This window comes from Panthera tigris, chromosome C1 (genome assembly GCF_018350195.1).
Source record: "Panthera tigris isolate Pti1 chromosome C1, P.tigris_Pti1_mat1.1, whole genome shotgun sequence".
In the NCBI taxonomy this organism is placed as follows: Eukaryota; Metazoa; Chordata; class Mammalia; order Carnivora; family Felidae; genus Panthera; species Panthera tigris.
This window is the reverse complement of record NC_056667.1, coordinates 152,192,628-152,218,733: the sequence shown is the minus strand read 5'-3', so window position 1 is coordinate 152,218,733 and position 26,106 is coordinate 152,192,628. Positions and strand designations below refer to the sequence as shown.

The following is a 26,106-nucleotide window of genomic DNA, read 5'->3' as shown; positions in this document are numbered from 1 at the left end:
CCTCTCTCTTTTTCTTCACATTTTATAAAACTGCGGTTTTATTGCTAGATAATATGGTAAAAAAAGATTCATTGTAAGGGTTACCTAACAACGTTGGTGGTGTTGATGAATAGTTGCAATTAATACATTCCCTTAATTAGTCTGATACCCAGAAGATGCACCTGGCAGGTCATTTTAATACTACAATTGATTTATAGCTGCTAGAAATGATTTTACCGGCTATCTTCAGAGAGTACAATTAGAGTGGATTTCATTTTTTTATGCATTTTCACTGAGGAATAAACATAAAAGGTCTATGTAATTCAGAACAAAGCAGCTATAATGTACTAATGGTTTATGGATTTTATTAATATTCAGCTAACATTAGAGGCAATTTTAGGAGAGAGCAACCTATTTTCTTTATGAAGTATTCAGTTTTTTAGTATCTGAGTGCTTTGTTTAACAAATAAACCTTGATATTTTCTGATGAGTTGCTTTTATTTCTTATAGGAAAAATGTTATATGTTCTAACATGAAAAAAGAAAATAAAAATTTTAAGTGCTGTTTATTAATTGCATGCAGATGCATTTCTATACTGTATATTTACTTTTTAAATACATGTAAATTTAAAAATAAGTCATCAGGCATTCATGTGATTTAAATAGAGCTTCCATTAATATAATTGTTGAGCTAATGGATGAACTCTATTAGTAACGGAGGGAGTCATACTTCGTGGTTGAACAGGTAACAGAATATTTTAAGAACCCGATTACATATCTGGCTTTTAATTCCCTGTTTATCTGGGATATTAATTTTGCTAATCGGGAATCTTTGTCCTTCTCTCTCGTCCTCCATAACAGGGGACCACTTGCCTTCTTTAGTTTAAGACAGTAGGACAATGAGAAATCAGTCCCACAGATAAAGCCAATAGTCCTATGAAAAGTATTGATATTTAAATACACTATTCCTATGACTAAAAGGAACGCTACCTGAAAAACGTCTTTATCAAAGGATCAGTGAACCTCTGCTGGCTCCAGGAGAATTTATGTTTAAAAATCCAAAATGTATTAAAAATTTGTCCTATGACTATTTTGTGAGGGCCTACCACAGGCGGGATACTAACTTCAGAAGAGCTGTGGATTCAAGAGGCAAGCAACAAAAAAAGCCTCTGCCAGCACGTTATTGCAGCCTGGTGGGGAAGGGCAGGAGGATTCATCGACTGATCCACAAAGGCAAAGTCTACAAAGTCGTAATGAACTGTTGGATCCCATGAAGGAGATATTGAGGAGCCTGCGAAGGGGCATCCCAGGGAGGCCCGGCTGCTGCTGCATTTCTGTGTCACAGATTCTAATCCCGACATTGGCAGCTTGGTCCAAACCACAGAGGAACACAACACAGCACCCGCAGTGCCCCATAATGACGTCTCTCCTCCGTCAACAGTGAAAATTCTTCTGCCCCCCCCCCCATCAGTAGGTGAATTCGGCTTTTTTTGTTTGGTTTTGCTTTTAGTAGTTAATGCATCGCAAAGTCGTCAGGTCTCTTGTCCAAATTTCCTTCCTACTAAAGCTCCACATTACAAGGATAGCCAGGTAGGGTTACCAGGAGAGTTCAGGCTCAGGTATTCTAATTCTTTGGAAGCTGACCATCCACATAGAGTGTAATTTCTCAAATCAAACACATGTATTTTTAAAATAAAACTTTCCCAGCCAACACCATTCTGGATAACTGAGGAGTAAGCAAAATTAGTACTGATTGGTCTGGAACCATTAAGGCAACATGATCTCTCAGGGCACTCTAAGACCTCTGGTTCTGTACCTTTCCTATAAAACTACAGGTTAAAAACAAATCTGTGCTTGTTTACCAAACAGTGCGGCTACCCATAAAGACTCCCTGGAGAATGTCCTGATGTCAATAGGAAATTACAGGATGACTTCCACTAGGATTAGAGGGCCACAGGATTTGGAAGTTTCCAGGTATCAAAAGCGAAGACATTTTCTCTGTGAACATTCTGGCATGGTTGACAGAGGGTTAAAGTAGGATGCCTGTTGGCTACGGGTGCCTGCTAACCCCTTTACCACCACTTCTGTGGCTATACTGAAGGAATCAGTTAGCATTTCCTAAATTACAGGATTGGGACTTCAAGAGGTCATTTTGCCCATCCCCCTGCTTCTGGGCAGGACAGTACTTAATTATCTTGGCTCACAGAGCTCTCTCTGAAACCAATTGATGCATAGATGCAATCATTTGCCTCAGGGGAACATGATGTTATGCAGATAGATTGTTTTTGTTTATTTCTGGTTTTGGCGAAGGAACATTTAAAAGTGAAATTCTCTCCCTCTTGATTTTGTTTGCAATGTGGTCTAAATTATATTCTGCTCTGGTTCTCATGCTGCAGGAGGTTTTTAATGCCGAACAGGATCACTGACAGCCATCTGTGCCTGGCCCCAGGCATGGACTCTCCTAGGATATGTCTACACTCACCTGTCGGCACCACAGGTTTAGGCTGCTAATATCATTTGAACACTTTGCATTGAAAGAAATAGGAATAAAAAGGTAGTTTTGCGTCCTGTGGGAGAGTCATTATTCTTCCAACTTGCTGGGCAGCTCCTCCTTGCCAACTTCTTCACTGCTGGCTGTTGAGGCAACTCGTGTGACATTACATTCTTCCCTCTTTCCTTTCAAGACAATGTGTTTTTAAGGTAATCTAAAACCAACTTCTGATTTAAACGCTTACGATTAGTTGCCTCTGATGCTTTTTCTCCTAATTTCCCACTACCGTGCTTACGAACACAAGAAATAATGAGAATCAGGACATAAAATCAATCTGTGGTTTGTAAATGATTTTAAACAAGAAGCAGACCAGTCTCAATGACCTAAAAGAAGGTAGGCAGATTCCTCTTTAAAGTGCTCCCTGACTCCATCAGGAGCCTCGAGTCTGCATACAGCATTCGAAGACGAGGGGGCATCCCACCTGTGCGTCTGTCCGTGGGTTGTGGAAACTGGAGAGACACCAGCATCCTCTCTGTCCCCTGGGAGCTTGTGAGAAATGAGGGATCCCAGGTCCTGTCCAAACCTACTCAGTCACAATCTGCACTTGAACAAGATCTGCAGGGAACCTGTGTACTCATCAAAGTTTGGGAAACAATGCTTAAAACTTTGAGACCCTCTCCCAATATGCAGCATTAAGAAGAAAACACATGGGGCACCTGGGTGACTCAGTCGGTTAAGGGTCCGACTTCGGCTCAGGTCATGATCTCACAGCTCGTGGGTTTGAGCCCACGCTGACAGCTCAGAGCCTGGAGCCTCTTTCAGATTCTGTGTCTTCCTCTCTCTCTCTGCTCTTCCCCTGCTCACACTCTGTCAATCTCTCTCTCGAAAAATAAATACACATCAAAAATTTTTTTTTAAAAAGAAGTAAACATAGATGGCAAGAATGAGAATTTTAATTAAACTTGATGATATTCTGTTTCAGCTTATGCTAACAATTTTTTAACATAAGTTAGGAGACCGAGTGAAAAATGTCTTTTTTTCTTTATCCATAGCAGAGTTGCACAGAACAATAAAATGGCCTTTTTACTGTTTTATGTTTCCAGGGTACTTAAGGAATTAATTGCTGCATATTTAAACTTAGAGTAAATGACCTGGGCATGACGTTTGCTTTAATTTGACCGGGACTATCCAGTGGCAGGGATCATTCACACCGACCTTAACTTCCTTCCCAGGTAAGATCTCCAAAAGGCTGTGTTAAGTACATTTAAAAATTGGAATGTACAAAATCATTTCAACTATTTAAAAGATGCACAGGAGACATTATAGTAAGAAAACACACCAATTGCTAATGACTTTTACAAGAATTTTGGATGAGCTCTTTTTCTTCACTTTAACTTTTTGTATATCCCAATATTGCTATACTAAGTATGTACTATTTTTATAGTCAGAAAATGATACTACTTAAAACTCAATTCATGCAGGTTGTTCGGGGGTAAGATGAAGCTATGTAAAATGGCTGAAAGTCTGGAAGCAAAATATTTTTTATCCTTTTCTGTATTTGTAGCTTTCTATATAAAATAATACATTTTCTGTAGCGGTTACCACATGAGTTTCAATAAATGTCTAACAAGTAAATTTTAAATCTTTTTTTTAATGTTTACTTAATTTTGAGAGAGTAAGAGACAGAGTGCGAGCAGGGGAGAGGCAGAGAGAGAGGGAGACACAGAATCCGAAGCAGGCTCCAGGTTCTGAGCTGTCAGCACAGAGCCTGACGCAGGGCCCGAACTCATGGACCGCCAGATCATGACCTGAGCAGAAGTCGAACACTTAACAGACTGAGCCACCTAGGTGTCCCTCTAATAAGTAAATTTTAAATGAATGAATGCATGAGTGTAGAATTTACTCCTCAATTAGAGTTAACTGTGAGGTATTTGAATTATGAATTTTGAGACAGTATCATCCATAAAATGGTTAATTTTTTTTTTTAATGTTTATTTTTGAGAGAGAGAGAATGTGAGCAGGGAGGGGCAGAGAGAGAGACAAAATTCGAAGCAAGCTCCAGTCTCTGAGCTGGCAGCACAGAGCTCAACATCAAGCTCAAACCCATGAACTGTGAGATCATGACCTGAGCTGAAGTCGGACGCTCAACCAACCGAGCCACTCAGGTGCCCCAGTATAGTGGTTCATATGTATACACACAGTCAAGTCAGATTAGTGATAGAAAGTACAGTATTCAGCTCCCTTTTCATATTCTTTTTATGGCATTTTGTAAATGAGTGGTTTAACTAAACTTTCCCCAAACTTAGAAACATACTGTTTAGCATCTAGTTCCTTAAAAAGCAATTTACATTTATTTAAAAAAAATTAATGTTTATTTATTTTTGAGAGAGAGAGACAGAACACAAGCAGGGGAGGAGCAGAGAGAGAGAGGGTGACACAGAATCCGAAACAGGGTCCAAGCTCTGAGTCATCAGGACAGAGCCCAGTGTGGGGCTGGAACTCACAAACCATGAGTTCATGATCTGAGCCAAAGTCGGAAGCTTAATTGACTGAACCACCCATGCTTCCCAAAAGGAGTTTACATTTAAATTAATTAGCATTTCCAAATCTCTTTAGTGTATAAGTGGTAACATTGATGGGATAATTTAATTTTACTTGGAAGGTTCTGACCACTGGATTCAGAGATTTTAAAGATTTTAGCTCTAGAATCTTTTTTTTTACCCAGTGTATTCTTAATGGGAGCATGAAAATTAAGCATAAACAAGAAGTTCTGGTTGTTTGGGTCGGGGGGCGGGGGGAGGGAATTCAGTTTCCTGTCTGACTCTTAATGAGGATCCCTAGAGGCCTGGATTTGGGAAATACAGTCAGAAAACCATGGAATCACAAAGTATTTGGATCACTGGGGTAAAGTAGAATTTTTTTCCCCCCAGGGCACAACAGGGTCCACTAAAATATCATGCTTATTTAACATATTTATATCCATCATTTTTTGTGATCTCTGTAGCAATGAGAGTCATTTTCTCATAATACTCATGAAGAAGAGAGTTAGAGCCATCAATTGGGCTGATCATGTGGACATCACCATTGAGGCCTAAAGCCAGGCTTTTATCTCAAGTTAAAAGAATGCAAACCTCAAATATTTTCCATGCAAGACACTGCTATACACATTAACAAAGTAGTTGATAAACTAGTAGTTATTGTTAACTAGAGAGGCAGGACAGTGTGTTGTCCAAAAGTTCACGTTCCTGAGTCAGACTACCTGGGTTCAAATCCTGCCTATACCATTCACTAGATCTATGACCTTAGGCAAGTTACTGAATTTCTTTGTTCTTGTACAATGTGTACAATGTGGTTGTCATAATGTGCACCTAATAGATAATTTTGGAGTTGAAATGAGTTAATATAAGAAAAGGCCTGGCAATAGTAAGTGTTCAATAAATGTTAGCTATTTAGAGTACTTAGAGTAAGCCAGAACCATTTTTTGTATGTACTATTTATATTTAATTCATACCCCAAAGCAGTGCTGTATTTAAAAATTTTTTAATTTTATGGAAGAAAAAAACCAAAGGTCAATAATTATAAGAACTCTATAAAGATAAATCATGAATCTGGAAATTTAACTCAAGTCTCTAACTCCAAAGCCAATGCTCCTAATTATTATTTTTAAAGAAATCGTAAAAACTTGTTTTTAAATACTACGAAGTTTCATTGAATTATTTTCCCAAATTCATGCTGAATAGTAATAATTTTTAAATTTATTTAATCTTATTCTCCTGATCATTTGTTTTTACAATAGCCCCATTAGACATGGAGTAGGCAAATATTGTTCCTTATAACACAAGTTATTAAAAACATGTTTACATAGAAAAATACCAGTAGTAGTATCCATATTAATGCAGAACAAAATATGTGGGAATGTAAACTCCAGTGTGGAATTTGTTCTGTCTCCCTGGCAATCAGTTCTGCTATTTTGTGTTTGATAGTCCTTATAGATTTTCATATTTCAGTTACTTCTTTTTTGCTGGTGCATTACATAAAATACCTAGTAATATTTAGAATAATCATCTCCCATAATTAGTATTTCACAGCATATCACTGAAATTGATCATTATTTCCTTTTGATGGCAAAGGTATCAGAATATCCCTTACAGAGTTCACTTCTGCAAAGTGTTAATTTCCCATCATTTTTTTATTTAAACAAGGATGGAAGAATAGAGTTCAGAAGGTAGTATGTATTCTTATGACCAGCAATTAGGAAATTGAAATAAAATTTTAAAAGCTTAATGGGGTTGGAAATGGCAAACTGTGCCCTACTAAATTATCAATTTGTCAACTTTGAAATAATTCAGTAGAACCATGAATCTCTCATGAGTGACTATTAGATGATCTATTATGAGATAAGTCAATGAACTGAGTCTAGTTTCAATTGACTAATCACACACCTAAAAAAAACCCATAGATATTATTTCCATCTCCTCTTAAAACTTACTACTACTTAGCAAAGTGGACCAAACTTTAATGGAGAAAACAACTGGTCTACTCTTTTGCCCAAGAAGTTGTCCTTTTCGTTTGGGATTGAAGCATGTTTCCTTTATTGCAAAGGGCAGTTCATATTGAGGCTGTCATTTATATTGATGTTCTTTTTCAAAATGACACCTCCATGTAATTTTTTTCTGCAGAAAAATTGGACTTCAGTGTTCAGGGTCATTGGTAAGAGATCTTTCACTGATTCAAAATTCATTTAAAATTTTTAGGAAGAATGGGAAAAAAACAGAACGAAAACTCCCCAAGAGAGGTAATATGTACCTTACTTGGAAAAGCTAGTGCATTTTAAATGGACTCACCAAATAGAAGACAAGTTTTTTTTTTTCCTTTGCCAATTTAATAACAACACATGGGAATTTCTTTCTCTAGAATTTTGTGAAAACTTACAATTATCATAGGACTGAGTGCAGTTTGTTTGCTCCCCACAAAAGCAGAGATGATTTTTATTGACCAATCTTTGATCCGAGAGATTAAAGAAAGTACTGCATGAGCAGTGAGAAGGATAACACCACGGGGGTCAATAGGCTTTACTGCTATTGGAAATGAAAGTGAATCATCCCATTGGGAGATGGGGTAATTTAGCATTCTTACTGGGAACTCAAGACTTTCTTTTTCTCCCTTTTTTTTGGACAAAAAAAATTCAACTTATGAATAGGTTTTTCCATGACTTAATACCATGGCCACACATGAGGTCATTTGGAGGGCACTAGATTCACCAACATAATTCTGTACAATGCTTTTTAGCCCAAATGGCCTGGCTGTCACATTCTCACACACTTGATTGAAATGTCCCTAGTAGACTTTTGGAATGCAGTCTGAAGGCTTAGTGACTCAATATTTTCACAGTGAATACATTTCCAATCTCATAGAAAGTTGCCACTAACTATCGCTCATGTTATATCTCTTTCGGTTTTCCTCTGAAATACTGTGAATAGAGCAAAATTCAAGTTTAGCTGAGTTTTGCGAAAACAGGATATCATAAATCCACACTGCCATTATTTGCCGTTATAATTACAATTCTGTTCAAGTCAAGATTATCTAGCCTACCACCTTTCAATTGATAGTTGATAAAATAGTTACCTTTTACTTCTATTGTCGTAAATAGAAGGGTATTTTTTCCCCCTTTCTTTTTTCTGTAAGCCAGGGAGTAAGGGTTGGAAGCGTAACATCTGGTATGATGGTGACTGGGGATAATACTGAAATAGAATTGTTTATAGAATATTCACCAGGACTCCTGAGGCCTGACAAAATGTTCACGTTATGCTTCTTCATTTCTTTGAAAGATTGCCAAAGAAATTTCAGTGAATTTTCCAATTGTAGCTCTCTTCTAATTTGCTAAAGACATATGAAGCTTGGGGCAATTTATTTTAAACTTTTGACTGATTATTTTTAACAGAGTTCTTATTTGAAAATTTAAAATGCCTCTGTTCTTCTCTCTATAAGTCTTTGGATATAAGACAGGTCTTTCATATTGATTCTCAATAATGTACCACCCAGAGCTATTCAGTTCTGGTTCCAGTGGTTTCTAAAGCTGATTTAGTATTGGAATTACATAGAGAACTTAAAAGTTTTGATCAAAACTATTGTTTCCTCTCATCTTAAGTCAAGTGTCCATGTTGCTTTCCTTAGCAAGTGTATCCAACTCAACTCTCCACATCGTGTCTCTCCTTTGTTGGATTATTTCATTCTAATTTAAAATTGTGATTAATAATGAGCATAACCCTCTTCTCCTTAGGGGAATATTTATTAAATTTTTTGGAATAAATTTAGTAATGTATTAAGTACATTAATATAGTTTTACATTTATTTACTTAGATTCCCCTGATACCATTCAGTAAATATTGGCCATACCAAATGATGCCCAAGTGGCTAGAAATAGTGCATTCTTCTATTCAAAATGTTTACTTTGGTTATTAGTGAGACTCTGTATAGTGATGAAGTCTGATTCATTAAGTATATTCAATATAGTAAATTTTGACTAATGTCATAAATAAAATTAATAGAAAATAATAAATGGTTCAGGAGACTGAAACTCTTTTCTAAAGTAAATGTTGATTTATTTTTGACCTGAGGCAAATCAATTAATTTGAATCCAGTGTATGTAACTTAGGAACAATCTTTTGTTTGGAAGGCAGACCTGAGTCTCTAAGATTTTACTGAAACTCATAAAAGATTTCTCATTCTTAAACTGGGCAACTTTTTTTTTTTTTAGTGTTTATTTATATATTTTGAAAGAGAGAGAGTGAGTACAAGCAAGGGAGGGGCAGAGAGAGAGAGGGAGAGAGAGAATCCCAAGCAGGTTCTGCTCTGTCAGCACGGATCCTGACTCAGGGCTTGATCTCATGAATCCATGAGATCGTGACCTGAGCTGAAATCAAGAGTCGGATGCTTTAACCAACAGAGTCACCCAGGCGCCCCTAAAGCAGGCAACTTCTGATTACTGTGCACCATTAGGTAGAAGAATTGATCTTAAACTTGATCTGAATGCCAAAGGGGAGTATGGAGTAACCTTAGTGCTATAGATCCTGTCAAATTCCTATATGCTAAAGTACAGTAGTTATAATTATTAAAATTATAACAATAATAATAGCTAATATTTATTGAGGCCTTACTGTATATCAGAAATTGTCCCTTACTTGGCATGCCATTTGATTCTTAAGATAAACATATGAGATAGGTATTGCAAGAGACAGGATGTTTGTGTTCCCCCAAATTCATATTTTGACATATAATACCTATTGTGATGGTATTTGGAGGCGGGGCTCTTGGGAAGTAATTAGGTCCTGAGGGTAGAGACCTCATGAATGGCATTAGTCTCTTATGTGGAAAGGCCAAGAAGCTGGCTTGCCCTCTCCATCATGTGAGGAAACAAGGAAAAGTCATCAGTCTGCAACTGAGAAAGCAGCCCTCACCAGAACCTCATCACGCGGGCCCTTCGATGTGAGCTTCCAGCCTCCAAAACTGTGAGAAATAAATGTTTGTTTTTTAAGCCTTTCAGTCCACAGCTGTTTGTTAGGGCAGTCCAAACTGGTTAAGACAAGTATTAATGTCACCCCTCTTGTAGGGGTGAGGAGACCATAAAATACAAAAAGCGTGCCTAGACTTAAGATTCAAATTCGGGTCTGTTTGCCTCTGGATTCTACTTGAAAAACCTGTCTGCCATACTTTTCCCCTGCACTTTTGTATATTCACAGTCTATAACTGTGCACCACCTACATCAACTTCTCAAAGTCACCAAATTTCTTGGGGGTGGTGTTTGCCAGCCAATTATTCTTTTTGGGGGGGCTTTGCCACTCTGGGCAAATATTTGAGCACCTGATGACTATTTTATCAAATTCTGTCACTAATATATAAAAGTAAGTGTAAACCAGAAAATGAATATGCTTATGCTGGATAGATATATGAAAAAACAATTGTGAGAAAGATGGAAATAAGTAAGCCCTGAAAAAGAATGAACCCTAAGCCTTATTTGGAAGCTCAGTGAACTTAAGCCGGCTGACCACGAGTTTAATTGTTAAGAAAACATTTATAGTATAGAATGTGTGTGAAATATTGGAAACAGCACCAAAGACTGCTTCTAAAAATCTGCGTACTTGTAGTTTGTAAACTTTTAAATTTTGTTACATTGTATAAGTCATTTGATGTTCATACACTGTATTTTTTCAGGTACTCATTATGTGTAAAAGGAAGGGACTGGGTTTAGTTTAGCTTAACTTTACCTAAGAATAACATATATTCCAAAAAAACAAATGGACTGATGTTAAAGCCTCCAAATGAACACCTGATTGTTTAATCAGACTCAGCCAAGGACCTAAAAGCTTAACAGGACACTTTCTAGGTACAGATTGCAGAAGCTCTATTTTCTATTATTTTCCCCTCACAGGGCCATTCGAATTTTCAGTGTCCTGCACTGGATAAGATTCGAGGCTTTAGAACACACAGACCTGGGTTCAAATCTTTGCTCTACTACTTATCGACTGTTAACCTATCAACACTAAGCAATCTTGTGCAAGTAATAATCTCTTTCTTCAATTACCGTGCTTTGAAATAGAATTAATGCTACTTGCCAAATAGAGCTCTTACTAAGATTATTCCTTATTTCATACACACACACACACACACACACACACACACACACACTTAGCGTATAGTGTTTAGCACTCAATACATATCAGTTGTTTGAATTGTTATTGTTATGAAATCTCGAGATAAGGCAAGGTCTTTGGCAGAATGATTGAGATTATGGGGCCACCGGGGAGAGTTTGTACTTCTAAAGATTCACAGAAGTTGTTAAGTGAAAGAAACAGTAATTCATCTCTGGCCACTGAAACTCATAGGAGGAGTCCTGGTTTGGCACTCTCTTCACAACGCAGAGCCAACCTTGCACCTCGTGGTTAATGAGAATGGTGTTATCTATTTCAGAGAATGTCAGCTCAGTTCCAATTGTTTGCTTTCTTTGCATCCCATAGTTAAATGCTACACTAGTTTACAGAGGATTTAGGATGTGTTGAAGATTTGCTCATTCCCTACCTATTTTTTTACTCTATTAAAAACAAACACTCCACATCATTAAATGGAAAGTGGCGGTTATATTACTTGATCCATTTCCCCTAGGGGTTCTTCCAAGGATCAAAAGCTTCAGCCTTGATCTTCGTTTGCATATATCTACCATCTCCCGTCATATTATAGTTTAACTCCACAATTATGTTTTGAGCTAGATATTTCTCAACTTTGGTATTTTACAAAGCAAAAGTAAAAATAAATTGAGTTTTTTGAAAGGTTCAATGGTGGCATTTTCAAGAAAAGCAGGAACTTTTTGATATAAACATGAAAACTTTCCCTCTTCAGAAGATTCAGGCCAATTCCTGAGTTTTATCATATCAAGGAAATATTTGTAGTTACTTCCTTGGAATAAGCAACATGAGAAATAAAAAAACAGTTTCATGGTTGATTGATGTCTTTTTAAAGTTTCTCTTCTTTTCTTCTCTCTACTCCAAACTATTTGATCGTACAATTATTGTTTGAGTACAGAAGATACACAAGTAAATCTTAAATTTTGCATTAAAATATAAAAAGCAATAATAGCATATTGTGTATAGCTTCAAATTTTCTCCAATCTAGTCTACAGTTCAGCACAAGTAGGAATCATGTAGGTGACATTATTACTCAACTTCTACAACTACTGAGAAGAAATTACTTTTCAGGGAGAATTTCTGCTTCTATAGAATAAGGCCCCAGGACACGTAGAGTCTCTATAGCGTTAGGACTTCTATAGTTGAATTTTATTTGGAAAATCCCAGGACTGTATTATACTTACCCGCTTCTGAATGATGAAAGACTAAGTCAACTTTGCTTGTGGTTAAGCTTCAGTTTATGAATAGAATATTATCCTGTTAGTGATGGAACTCTGTATGGCATAAGTTTTGACTGATTAACTTCTGGAAAATGGGAGTATTATTAAATAGAATTCTCATAGGCATATGTGCAAGAAAAATTGCTGTCGGCTCATGGAAAATCAAGTTTTTCTTTGTTTATTTGTTTCTTTTTTTAAGTTTATTTATTTTGAGAGAGAGAGAGAGAGAGAGAGAGATGGAGAGAGAGAGAGAGATAGTCCTAAGCTTTGATGCTGGGCTTGATCTCAGAAACTGTGAGATGATGACCTGAGTAGAAATGAAGAGTTGGAAGCTTAACCCACTGAGCCACCCAGGGGCCTCCTACCTTACTTTAGATACCACTCATAAGCTCCAGGGCCCCCAGGTTACCTGAGCTTCTCACTAACTGGCTACAAATTTCCACTACCTCTCAGGCTCCATAATTCACTAGAGTTTCTCACGGAACTCAGGAAGGTGCTAATTTACAGTTATATTTTTATTATAAAGGGTGAGGATTAGGAGCAGCTAAATGAAGAGATGTATAGGGTGATGTCTCAAATGTGAAGCCTCTGTGTTCTCAAGACCCATCATCCTCTCAATAAATGTGTGTATCAGTAGCCAGGATGCACATCTGAGCGTTAGTGTGCAGGGTTTTTATTAGAATTTTATTAAGAAAGCATGACTGATTGATTCATTGGCCATGTGATTGAACTCAATCTCCTGCCCTCTCCCTTTTCTGAGGTTGGGCTGATACCATGTGACACAAAGTCTAAACCCTCTAATCACTTGGGAGTTCTTTAGGGTAAGGCCAGCCCCCATCCTGAAACAATATAGATGCCCACTGTGAGTTACCTCATTAGCATATACTCAGGTGTGGTCTGATAGGTCCATCAGGAATAGCAAAGACTTCTATCACTCAGGACATTCTAAATCTAGAGTTTTTCTCTCTCAGGTACAAGGGGACAAAGAGGAGACATATTTATTATGCAACATTGAAGTTTTAGAGATTATGGGTTTTGTTGCATTCCTACTATGCAGTGTCTAAAATAAAAATACACGTAGAGTATCCTACTCATGGGAACAGTGTGAGTAATCTTACTGGGGTGCATCAGACGTGGCTTGCTTCATTACAGCTCATGTGGTCCCTGCATGCAAATATCCTCTACCACCTCCATGAAGCTGAATCTCATCACTTCTTTAACAACCCCAAGGTACACCTCTTCCGGGAAACCTTTCCTGTTTCATGCACTTTGTGCCAGTGGTTTTCGTTTATACAATCCTAACTTTATTAGGCCATATATCAGTGCATGCACATTAATTATCATTTAACTGCTTAGTTTGTTTCTACAGACATTTGGGTTTCTGACAACACATACTGGGCAAGAAATTGGGATGCAAAGAATTAAAGTTGGTTGAGGACGAAGGAAAATTAGAGAGACAGGGTGATTTTGATCCCTAAGAAGTACCAAGTAACCTGTTTACAGTTTTTATACCAATTCTAGAAGAATAAGGTTCTGCTCTATGTCTGGCACTCGTCTTGGTTCTTGGATACAGTGATATTCAAGATAAGTGAGCTCCCAGGGACAACACATTTTAGAGAGACGAGAGAGCTAGCAATAAGCCAACACATGCATGAAGTAATTTTAGAGAGTGATGAGGGATGTAGAGAAGAGGTGAGGACAAATGTGTGGGGCAGGGAGGTGGCTTCAATTTGGGTGGGTCATCTGAGAATGTGATATATGGAACAGGGTGATATGAAGGAGTCACACAATGACCTGGGGGGCAGAGCACTCCAGGCAGGGGGGACAAGTGATGCAAAGGATCCAAGACCAAACTGTGCTTGATATATCTGACCAAAAAAAGGGTAGAGTATCTTGTGATCTTGTGATCAGAGAGTAAGGAAAAATGAACTCACAGAAGAAGGCAGAAACCATGGCCATTATAAGGAATCAACATTATTCTGAGTTTTATGTACATTATATAATATATATTATAATATTATATATATATATATATATATATATATATATATATATATATAAAATACAGAAATATAAGGAGGAAATAGGGGTGCCTGGGTGGCTGAATCGGTTAAGCATCTGACTTTTGCTTTCGGCTCAGGTCATGATCTCACGGTTTGTGAGTTCGAGCCCAGGGTCGGGCTCAGCACTGACAATGTGGAGCCTGCGTGGGATTCTCTCTCTCTGTCTTGGCCCACTTGGGACATCTCTGGAGACATCACTGGCTCAGTGGACCCAAACCAGGGCTGCCCTGCCTGGTCATCTTAGGCATACAACTAGTGGGCCTCTTCCCCCTCCCAGGCTATTCCTGCAGGGTGTGGGGAAGCTGGGGAAGCAGAGAGAAGTCTGTGGTGGGCATGGAGTGAGGTGAGGGACAGAATGACCTGCTCCCCATCCTGCTATGCCCCAGATCTTGTGATTTCAGACTTTGGAGAACAAAAGGAAGGCGGGTGAGGAAAATAAGGGTAAGTGTACTAAAAGAGGAGAAGGAGGCATGCACAACTCTGCCACTTAAAAGTAATTCTGAAAACAGAATAGAGCTCCCTACCCTAACAAGGCCATCGGTGTGGAAAGGGGAGCAGACCGCATGGGTCTGAGAGGGGACCACAGGGCAGCCGCCAGGCTGAAGCCACTGGCACACATTGTACCCATTAGGATTCCCTTCTCAGGCGTTTGCCCTGTTTATCATTTCGCATTTCATCTTGAGTGTCCACTCAAGTCACTGCCCACTGTGTCTTCATCCCCTTTTGAAGAAAAAAAAAGAAATGAATTAAAATAAATAAATAAATAAATAAATAAATTCAAAACAAGAAAGAAAGAACCCATAGTCCAATAGTGTGCACTAACTACAGTCAAAGTATCAACTCATTTTATTTCAGTACTTTTTTCTGCATATGTAGAAATTCATAACAAAAGAAATACATATAAAAAAACAAGATCAGGAGCATGGGCATAGTTTTGTGACTTGTCTTTTTTTTTTTTTTTTTTAACCTAATAATACACCGTGAACGTTTTTTTTCATGTCAATACGTATTGTTTTAGGACATTAATGGCAGCAAAATATTCCTTTATACATGTGTGTCATATTTATTTGAACTGTGTTTAACTACTCATTTTTAAGATAGTTTTTTGTTTCAATAATATTTCTTGTATTCAAAACATTGTATACATTTTTGGTTATCCCTTCTGGTTAAATTCTTAAAATGGATTTATTAGGTCAAATAGTACAAACATGCTTAGGGCTTTTGATACGTAAATCTCCTCCCAGAAATGTAACAATTTGCCTATCCAGACAGTGATTAAAGTTTCTGATTCACTGCACCCTTATCTCACAAAGCACTGCAACTGTAATGGGTAAAAATCATACCCTATAGCTTTTTACTTGCTACGTTCAATGACATTAGAATATTTTCCACTCCTTTATTGGCCTTTGTATTTTTTGTGGAAATTGAACGGGTATATTTTTCAGAAAGCTTTTCTCAATTCGCTAGGTAAAAATTTCGCATCCTCTTCTGCGTTTCCAGAGCGTTTTATCTTTGCTTTGTGGAGTTATTTTCTCCCTGGAATAGTAGCATTGCACGGAAACGTCTTAGTTCCTGTCCTCGGCGGAAGGTTGAGATCTTTGCCTCTTTTCTTGGATTTGGGCACCGTGTAACACAGAAAGCAAGTACTTAGGCTGTATTTGTTGCACCAATAACTGATCCTCACACTTATTTCAGCAGATACTCGTGTAGAGAAACTGGTCCTGATATTGGGGTGTTATTCTTATTCATGTTCTTAAGGATATTTTTCAAATGAATTATCAGTTTTTGAAGTGGTCGTGTTTTGATGAGGTCAGTTTGCCAAAACCCGGTTTACTGCATCATAATTATCGCTCCACTATCATATTTCTTCATTTCCCATTATCCCGGTACACTTCCTTGATTTTACTCCAATTATGGGCTTTTTGTCAAATACAATAGTCCTTGAGCTGTTTAGTTTATTGAGACAGTTCGAACTGTACTCTGTATCAGAATCACCAGGAGGTCTTGTTAAGCCAGATTAATGCTCTCTACCCTCAGAGTTTCTGATAATGCAGGCCTGAGGTGGGGTCCAAGAATTTGCATTTCTAACATGTTCCCAGGTGATGCTGATGCTGCTGGTCTTCAGATTGCATTTTGAGAACCGCTGGCCTAAATGATAGTCAGCACACTTAGTGTCCTTTTGGAAAGAAACAGCAGCTACGTCTTTGCATAATTTTCTTTGTGAAGTGGGTCCCGGTAAGGGCCGTAGAAATGGACTTTGAGAAGAGAATTTTGTCTATAGCTTTGGTAAGCGGACTGCCTTAATGCCTCGCATTTTCTCTTGCTGGGAAATTCTCCCGTTGAGAGGACCACCACAGTTAGCATTTTAGAACTTGTTCTGCTTTAAAGAACCAAGTGAGTTCAGAAGAGAGAAGAGAGAACAATGGGAAAGGACACCTGTGATGGACACGGGAGGGGGGTGCAGGTGTGATCAAATGAGTTCCATCAAATCACCAACTCTCCCAACCCCCAGGTATAGAAGTTGGCATATTGGCTCTACCGAAGGCTGTCTCCGAAGGGAAATGTCATGAAAGTATAAACTGCTGCTTAGGCAGCACAAGTCCCGCGGGGGCGTCAACTTAAACAAAATTAAAAAAAAAAAATGTGCCAGCTTCAAGTTGGCAATTTTGAGTTCACTTCACTATAGTCAATGACGCACCTTCACACAGTAAGCGCAATAGAGACAAAGAGGTGCCTTGCAGCTGCCAGAGAGAGAAAAGAGTCCTCTGAGATGAAATGTTAACATAAGAAGTGGAAATGGTTTGTCATAGTCGCAAGCTGGCTCTTTGGGGTTCACTTTCCTATAGTGAGTGAACTGTAGTGTGGTACCCTAGCAAAAGAGTCTCAATAAAATTAGAACGATCATTTAAAAAGGGCAGAGGGAGAGAGAGGCGTAGAGAGAGAAGGAGAGAGGGTTCTTTCTTTTGTGTGTGTGTGATAAGAAGCTTAACAAAAGTGGAAAAACGCTTTATATGGATGTGAGTTTTCATGGCAGGCTCAAGCCGGTACTCGGTTGCCTTTATTATAGACTAAGCTACTTTAGCAAGCAAAGGATAATGGAGAGACAGAGAATGCTGGAAACAACAGTCAGGTGGGAGGGGGGAGAGACCTTTTGACAGGGAATGTTCTGTAACTAAAGCAACAATATACATTTTCTGTGTGGTTTTCACACACTATACTCCTTATGAGAAAGAAAACGAATATGTTTCTCCCTGAACGGAATTTTTGAAGTTCTTTTGGAATGTGAGTTAATAAAAATATTAATTTTTACTTGCAAAATAATGTTGTATTTTATTTTATTTATTATTTAAATTTATGTTTGAGAGAGAGACAGAGTGAGAGTAGGGGAAGGGCAGAGAGAGAGAGAGAGAGAGTGGGAGACACAGAATCTGAAGCAGGCTCCAGGCTCCGAGCTGTCAGCACAGAGCCTGATAAGGGGCTTGACCTCACGACCTAGGAGATCATGACCTGAGCCGAAGTCCTACGCTTAACCGACTGAGCCACTCGGGTGCCCCAATAATGTATTTTATATTTACGGCCAGGAAAAGCCTGCGTACATAAGAGAAAAGCACAGCTGGAGTGTGTTGACATATGAATCATTTTAAAGTTTGTTTTCAACACATGGTAGTGGGAAAATAAGGGGAACTTGTTTATTGGCAAACAAAATAATCAGCTAGACTCCTTGTTCTTTTACTTCCTGAAATGTACATAGGGGTCAAGCAAGTCCAGAATTGGTGGGAGAAATTGAGGAATTGCAGTAAATAACTTGCCGCCTTATTTCCACTGTCAGCTTGAATTTTACTTAAACTTGTAGGTTTGTTTTGTTTTTTTTCTACTTACATGGGACTCTATGGGGTCATTGAAAATGAGGTTTGGAAGAGACATTAAATATGACCTATTGACAGATGCCTGAATTTATTGGACAATATCTCCAACACACTGCACTCCAGCCACTTCTTGAATGATGGTACTCTCTTCGAGATGGTCACTTCCATCTTTAAATATCTTTGACCATTAGGGGAGCCTGGGTGGCTCAGTCAGTTGAGCACCTGACTCATGATTTTTGCTCAGGTTGTGATCTCACATTTCTTGAGATCGAGCCTCTGGTCAGGCTCTGCACTGACAGCACGGAGCCTGCTTGGGATTCTCTCTCTCTCTCTCTCTCTCCCTCTCTCTCTCTGCAACTCTCCCCAACTCTCTCTCTCAAAAGTAATAAATAAACATTAAAAAAAATAAATGTTTTTGACTATTAGAGTGAAAAGTCCATCTTCTTGTAATTAGCATACCTTGTCCTTCCATTTAGGTTTGTATTTAGCCAATTATGTTCTTCCTTCCCAGTATAGTCCTACTAATGTTTGTGGACAACTCTCATATCTTCTTCTGCTCTACAGGTCACAAATTCCCAGGTCCTTCACCATTGATTGTGGTGTTTAAGGTTGACACTCAGTGGCTACTGTATAGTATTGGCTCCTGTTAAAATCATGAAGTATAAATCTCCCAAATCCTTTTTATTTTCATACATGTTATCATAAGTAGTTACATTTATTATATTTTATTTGTGCTGATGGTTCACTAGATTCAAATATAGGGCATAATATTTATTCCTATTCAACCTCTTCTTATAAAAATCTATGTTTTTTCCTGTCTGTGGAAATATTTTGAATTGAAACTGTATCAGTCAACATACTTTATGTCATTCCAATTTTTGTGTAACTCACAATTTAGCATGCTGTGCATGTTCACGTGTATATGTGTGGACACATGTGTTTCCGTGTGTGCATATGTGTGTGGTTCTTCAGAGTGGGGTAGTGACTGAGAACTCCTTCTCTGAAATCACACAAACCTGATTCATATTCTGCCTCTGTTACTTTTGGCTTGTGACCTTTGGCAAATGACTTAACCTTGCAAAATCTCTACTTTTGCTTATGTGAAATGGTTCCTACCTCAATGGATAAATATAAGTTATAAGAATAAGGCATGGTAATGTGTATATAGTGCTTGGCATGTTCCTGGCCCATAGTAAGCAATGGAGGATAAATTTCTTTAGCTCACTAATTCTTAGGTTCCTGGTTCATAAGATATAAAGACATAAAATGATGATAGTACTTTTCCCATTGAACTGTTGGGGGAAATTAAAGGAGTTAATATATATAACAGGCTTATAACAGTTTCTGGCATATCAAAGTTACTACAGGTTAGTTATTATCCTCATCAGTATTATTAATAATTATTAGTGTTAGTCCTACTTACACATATATAAAATCCCTAAACATAAACCGATTCTAGTCTCTATAACTTTAATTAGTACGGTGTCCATATTTTATTACAAATATTTAATTCTTTCAATTCAGGAAACAATTGTTTATTCTGATCGTTGTTGTGTATTGTGTAGGGCACAAAGCTACATGAGAAATGCTTGGTTCTCAAGGGAGATTCCAATCTAATTAGTTTCTGATTGAGAAGAACCTCTGTTTTCCAAGAAAGCTGAAAATGATTTTTCTTTTCAAAGAGTAAGATCTTTGAAATAACTGTGAGACTCTAATTTCCTCTTTTATGGAAGATCATCATATATATATATACATATATGTGTATATATATATATACATATACGTATATGTATATATATATATGTATATGTATATATATATCCTAGTGTCTTTTCTCCAATAACTGAACGTAACTCTAACAACCATTACTGAGCACTTAGCAGGTGTGAAGTGATGTGTGGGGTGTTTTAAAGATATAATTTCTCCCTCAGGAAGACCCTACAAGTCAATGAGCAGGGATATATGATCTTCTTACAGGACAGTTGGCCTGAAAAATTAGGAATAATAAAATTAGGAACAATAATATCACCTACCAAAGTGTTTACCATCTGCTTGTCATGTGCGCTATTATTCTACTTCAGAATAATAGTGTACTTTTTACAGTAGAAATGGCTTGAGAAAGCAGTTGAGGTGGAGGAAGGCTATTGAGCCAGGTTGTGGAAGAAAGAAAATTGTTTTTTATGTTTGGCTGGAGTATGGGTTATGGGTACAGGTAGGGAAACATTGAGGTTGGAGATCTAGCTGAAGCATTTTCTAGAGTGTTACAAAAACACAAAGAATTTTTTTTTTAAATTATACACTATGTAAAGCTGCTACATTTTTATTTATTTATTTATTTAAAAAAATTTTTAACGTTTATTTATTTTTGAGACAGAGAGAGACAGAGCATGAAGGGGGGAGGGTCAGAGAGAGAGGGAGACACAGAATCCGAAACAGGCTCCAGGCTCTGAGCTGTCAGCACAGAGCCCGACGCGGGGCTCGAACTCACGGACCGCGAGATCATGACCTGAGCCGAAGTCGGACGCCCAACCGACTGAGCCACCCAGGCACCCCAAAGAGGCTACATTTTAATATACATTTACTTTAAGTATTTTCATTTTTTTTACATATAGAAATTATTTAAACCCACCATGATAATTTTTTATGCATATATGTTACCTCTCAGAATGTCCTCAAAAATTAAAATGATAAACTTGACATATAATCTGCTGTCTTACATAATAATATTTAGCTAACCAATTCCAGTTTTTCTTTAAGATATAACAACACTGTATAGAAACAACTTCAGAGTAACTATTGGTTTCAAAACAATGGGTACATGTATTGTTTTATATTTTCTTATTTTTCATTATTGAAGCCTTTTAGATTTTTTAAAAAAAATTTCATGCTGCAATTTGGTAAATTTACTAAGTTTTTTATTTTGGGTTTTGAAAATGAGCTTTGGAATATCATTATGAGGAAAAGAATCTAGAAAGGTTATATAAGACATCAGAATACTAGTAACGGCAAACATGATCACAAAGCATTTTTGTATTTGCTTTATTTTCGAATAACCAGCATATTTTCTGGCACTTGGTAGGCACTCCATAAAATAAAAAAATAAACTAATATAGGTATATCTCATTTTATTGTGCTTTGCTGATATTGCATCTTTTACAAACTGAAGGTTTGCAGCAACCCTGCATCGAGCAAGTCTATCATTTTTCCAGTGGCGTTTGTTTACTTCCTGTGTCTGTGTTGCATTTTGGTAATTCTTGCAGTATTTCAGCCTTTTTCATTATTATTCTTTTTGCTATGATGATGTGTGAACACTGATCTTTGACGTTACCATCGTTCTTGTTTTGCCCTTATAAGTCAGACGATGAACTTAATTGATAAGTGTTTTTTGTGTTCTGACTCTCCACGGACCAGCTACTCCCCATCTTTTCCTCTCTTGGAGCCTCCCTAGTCCCTGAGACACGACAATATTGAAATGAGGCCAGTTAATGACCCTACAATGGCCTCTAAGTGTTTAAGTGAAAGAAAGATTCACACATCTCTTAGATTAAAAACTAGAAATGAGTAATCTTACTGAGGAAGGCATGTCAATAGCTGAGATAGGCCAAAAGCAAGGACTCTTGCATAACTTAGCCAAGTTATAGATGTCAAGGAAAATTTTGAAGAAAATTAAAAGTGCTACTCCAGTCAACCATGGATGATAAAGAAAGCAAAATAGGCTTGTTGCTGACATGGAGAAAGTTTTAGTGGTCTGGATAGAAGACCAAGCCAACCACAACATTTCCTAAAGCCAAAACCTAATCCAGAGCAAAGCCCTAAGTCTCTTTAATTCTATGAAGTCTGAGAGAGGTGAGGAAGCTGCAGAAGAAGAGTTTGAAGTAGCATAGGTTGGTTCACAAAGCTTAAGAAGAGAGATGCCATCTTGATAACAGAAGGGCGCAAGGTGAAGGAACAAGAAGCTGTGGCAAGTTATCCGGAAGATCCAGCTAAGATATTATGAAGGTGGCTACACTAAACAACATAGTTTCAATATACATGAAACAGCTGTCTATTGGAAGAAGATGCCATCTAGAACTTTCATAGCTAGAGAGGAGAAGTCTTTGCCTGCCATCACAGCTTCAAAAGTCAGACTGACTCTCATTAGGGGCTAATGCAGCTGGTCACTTGAAATTGAAACCAATGCACATTTACCATTCTGAAAATCCTAGGGTCCTGAAGAATTATGCTAAATCCACTTTGTCCATGCCCTTTAAATGGAACAACAAAACCTGCATGGCAGCACATCTGTTTACAATATGGTTTACCGAATATTTTTTAATACTTTTTAATGTTTATTTATTTTTGTGAGAGACAGACAGAGGACAAGTGGGGAAGGGGCAGAGAGAGAAGGAAACACAGAATCTAAAGCAGGCTCCAGGCTCCAAGCTGTCAGCACAGAGCCCGATGTGGGGTCGAACCCATGAACTGCGAGATCATTACCTGAGCTGAAGTCGGGTGCTCAACTGACACACACCCAGGCACCCCTAGTTTACTGAATATTTTAAGCTCACTATTGAGACCTACTGCTTAAAAATAAAGATTCCTTCGAAAATATTGCTGCTCATTGACAATGTACCTAATCACCCAAGAGAGCTGATGGAGATGTACAACAAAATTAATGTGATTTTCTTGCAAGCTAACACAATGTTCACTGTGCAGCCTAAGGATCAAGGGGTAATTTTGACTTTCAAGTCTTATTATTTAAGAAACACAGTCATAAGCTAGCTACAATATATAGTGATTCCTCTGATGGATCTGAATAAAGTTGAAAACCTGCTGGAAAGGATTTGCCATTTTAGATGCCTTTCAGAATATTTGTGATTCATGGGTAGAGGTCAAAATATCAATGTTAGCAGGAGTTTGGAAGAAGTTGATTCCAACCTTCATGGATGACTTTGAAGATTCACCATGTCAGTGGAGGAGGTAAGTGCAGACGTGGTGGAAACAGCAAGGAACTAGAATTAATATGGGACCTGAAGATGGGACTGTATGGCTTCAAACTCTTGATAAAACTTGAATGGGGGCGCCTGGGTGGCTCAGTCGGTTGAGCGCCGACTTCGGCTCAGGTCACGATCTCCCCACATCAGGCCCCTGTGCTGACAGCTCAGAGCCCGGAGCCTGTTTCAGATTCTGTGTCTCCCTCTCTCTGACCCTCCCCCGTTCATGCTCTGTCTCCCTCTGTCTCAAAAATAAATAAACGTTAAAAAAAAAAAAAGAGCTTTAAAACTTGAATGGATGAGGAGTTGCTTCTTATGGATGAGCAGAGAAAGTGGTTTCTTGGGGTGGAATCTCCCGGTGAAGATGCTGTGAAGATTGTTGAAATGAAAGCAAAGGTCTATTACATCAACTTAGTTCATAAAATGGCAGTAGGATTTGAGAGCATTGATTTCAATTTTAAAAGAAATTCCATTGTGGGTAAAATGCTATAAAGCAGCCTTGCATGCTATAGAGAAATTGCTCATGAAAGGAGGGGTCAATTAATGTGGCAAACTTCATCGTTGTCTTATTTAAGAAACTGCCTACAGTCACCGCAACCTTCAGCAACTACCACCCTGATCAGTGTGTAGCCATCAACATTGAGACAAGGCTCTCCTCCAGCTAAAAGATTATAACTTGTTGAAAGCTCAGATGATGACTAGCATTTTTAAACAATACAGTAGTTTTTAATTAAGGTATGTACATTTTTTTTAAGACATAATGCAATTGCACACTTAGTAGACCACTGTACAGTGTAAACATGACTTCTATATGAGTTGGGAAACCAAAAAATTCATTTGGCTTGCACTGTTGTGATATTTGCTTTATTGCAGTCGTCTGAAACAAACTCTCAATATCTCCAAGGTATGCCTGTAAGTGAGACTAAAATTGGGAGTCTTATTTCCAAAATACTCAGGAGCACGAATCCAAGAAACACTCGAGTTTCTGTCCTTAGGCTGCTTCTCAACAAGCTATCTTGGAAATGGATGGTATTAGTGCTAATGGAGATTCATTAACAGTATGTATAGCTCAGGGAAAACAAAAGTTTATTAAGTAATATCAACTTTATTTAGAAATGGAAACCCATTAATTTTTTTCTTGCTGTTAATGATAATAGATCACGAATTGAAAGTAGACTGTAGAGATGGAACCTATCTTAGAGACCATCTGGTCCACCTCACTGATTTTACAGATGAAGAAACTGAAGTTCCTAGTGACGGCCTCATCTGTAATTCGTTAACGTTCATGATTAGAAGCCGCAGTTCCTGACTTCCAGTTGCTCTTTCCTCCCGTATCACGCTGCCTTCCTGCTGTTAAGCTCTGTATGGAGATTATGTAAAGTGTTCATTTCACATATTTAGCAGTTGCTCTCTAAAACGATGTTATGAAACTACCGAATTTTCATTGGACCTGATGCTAATGAACACAGCATGTTGATTGATATTTTTTTTGTTACATTTGTCACATTTAAAATAATTCAATTGCAACTTTGACCATAGCCTCAGAACACCATAAAGTGAAGGACGTGTAGTATATTTCTGCCCTTTCCAGGCAAAACCATATGGAGGAAAACGATCTTTACCCTACTATAGATAGAAAGGGTTAGCTAAAATACATGATATGCTTCAAGTCCTTAGTCAAGATGCCTCATGTCACATAATTTGTTTTTCTTCCGCATACTGTCTTATGTACTTTTCTGGAATGAAACCAATACCCTATTTAAAAAATTTTTTTTTTACTTTTGATTCTGGGAAGTCATTCATAGTTGCTATCGTCTCTACTCTAATAGATATTCGTTTACAACTGTTAATCATTCTTCATGGCAGGGCTCCTATTTGAGCTGAGATTTAAAGAATGAGTGAATCAATAAATGATAGAATAGTGACACCACTGCCTTTATTAGAGAGAAGGATACCTTTATTTCATGGTATGTTTTCATGGTTTCAGGGAAATGGAGACTCACTGTGAAAACAAACCCAGTTTCCTGCTTGCAAAGGTTAAACATTCATTTCTTGCCAAGCTATTAAACTGGCAATTATGTTTTTTAAAGTGTTTCTGCATCATGTTATGTTCCTGCCTTCGTATGATGTCCAACCTGAATTGACATGACTGGAACAGATGCTAAATGACTGTCCTCAAGTCACTTGTGTCCTATTTTACACTTCGCTTCATGAACTGCGCTAGGCCAGGAGAACGTTCACTCTCCAGCTCCAAGTAAAACCATATGTCTTCAAATCCATGGGATATAGGCTTGTGGTCAATTTACCTCCCACCTGGTCTCACCGTTGCTTTCTTAAAATTTAAGTGGAAGGGAACTTACATAGCCATAAAAGTTTAAGTTACAAGAATATGTATTTTTATATTTAAGTTTTTAATAGAATTAATTTTTTATTAGTGTAGGTCAGGGAATAAGCAGTAGTTTTTACCGGTTGAAGTATAATAGTGCAGAATATTTGTCAGTTGGTTTTGTGTAATGGGCTGAGGTTTGAAGTGTTTTTATACAGAAAGATTATGAAACTCAGATAGGGCTAACTTGTTTTAGAAAAGTCTTTTTTTTTTTAATGTTTATTTTTGAGAGACAGAGAGAGACAGAGTGTGAGCAGGTGAGGGGTGGGGAGAGAGGAGACAGTATCTGAAGCAGGCTCCAGGCTCCGAGCTGTCGGCACAGTGCCTGATGCGGGGCTCAAACCCATGAACCCTGAGATCATGACCTGAGTTGAAGTTGGCGCTTAACCCACAGAGCCACCCAGGGGCCCCTTTTATAAAAGTCTTAATAAGCCTTTATTAGGTGTTTACT

General features: G+C 37.9%; 1 long non-coding RNA gene across 2 annotated transcripts in view; it reads left to right on the top strand.

Annotated features, from left to right (window-relative positions):
• The first annotated feature begins 9,829 nt into the window (after positions 1-9,829).
• The window catches only part of LOC122241363, a 178,850-nt gene continuing 162,573 nt past the window's right edge, over positions 9,830-26,106 (top strand). For both annotated transcript variants that reach the window (XR_006221460.1, XR_006221458.1), the window contains exon 1: positions 9,830-9,977. This is a non-coding gene — a long non-coding RNA (uncharacterized LOC122241363). The remainder of the gene's footprint in view (positions 9,978-26,106) is intronic.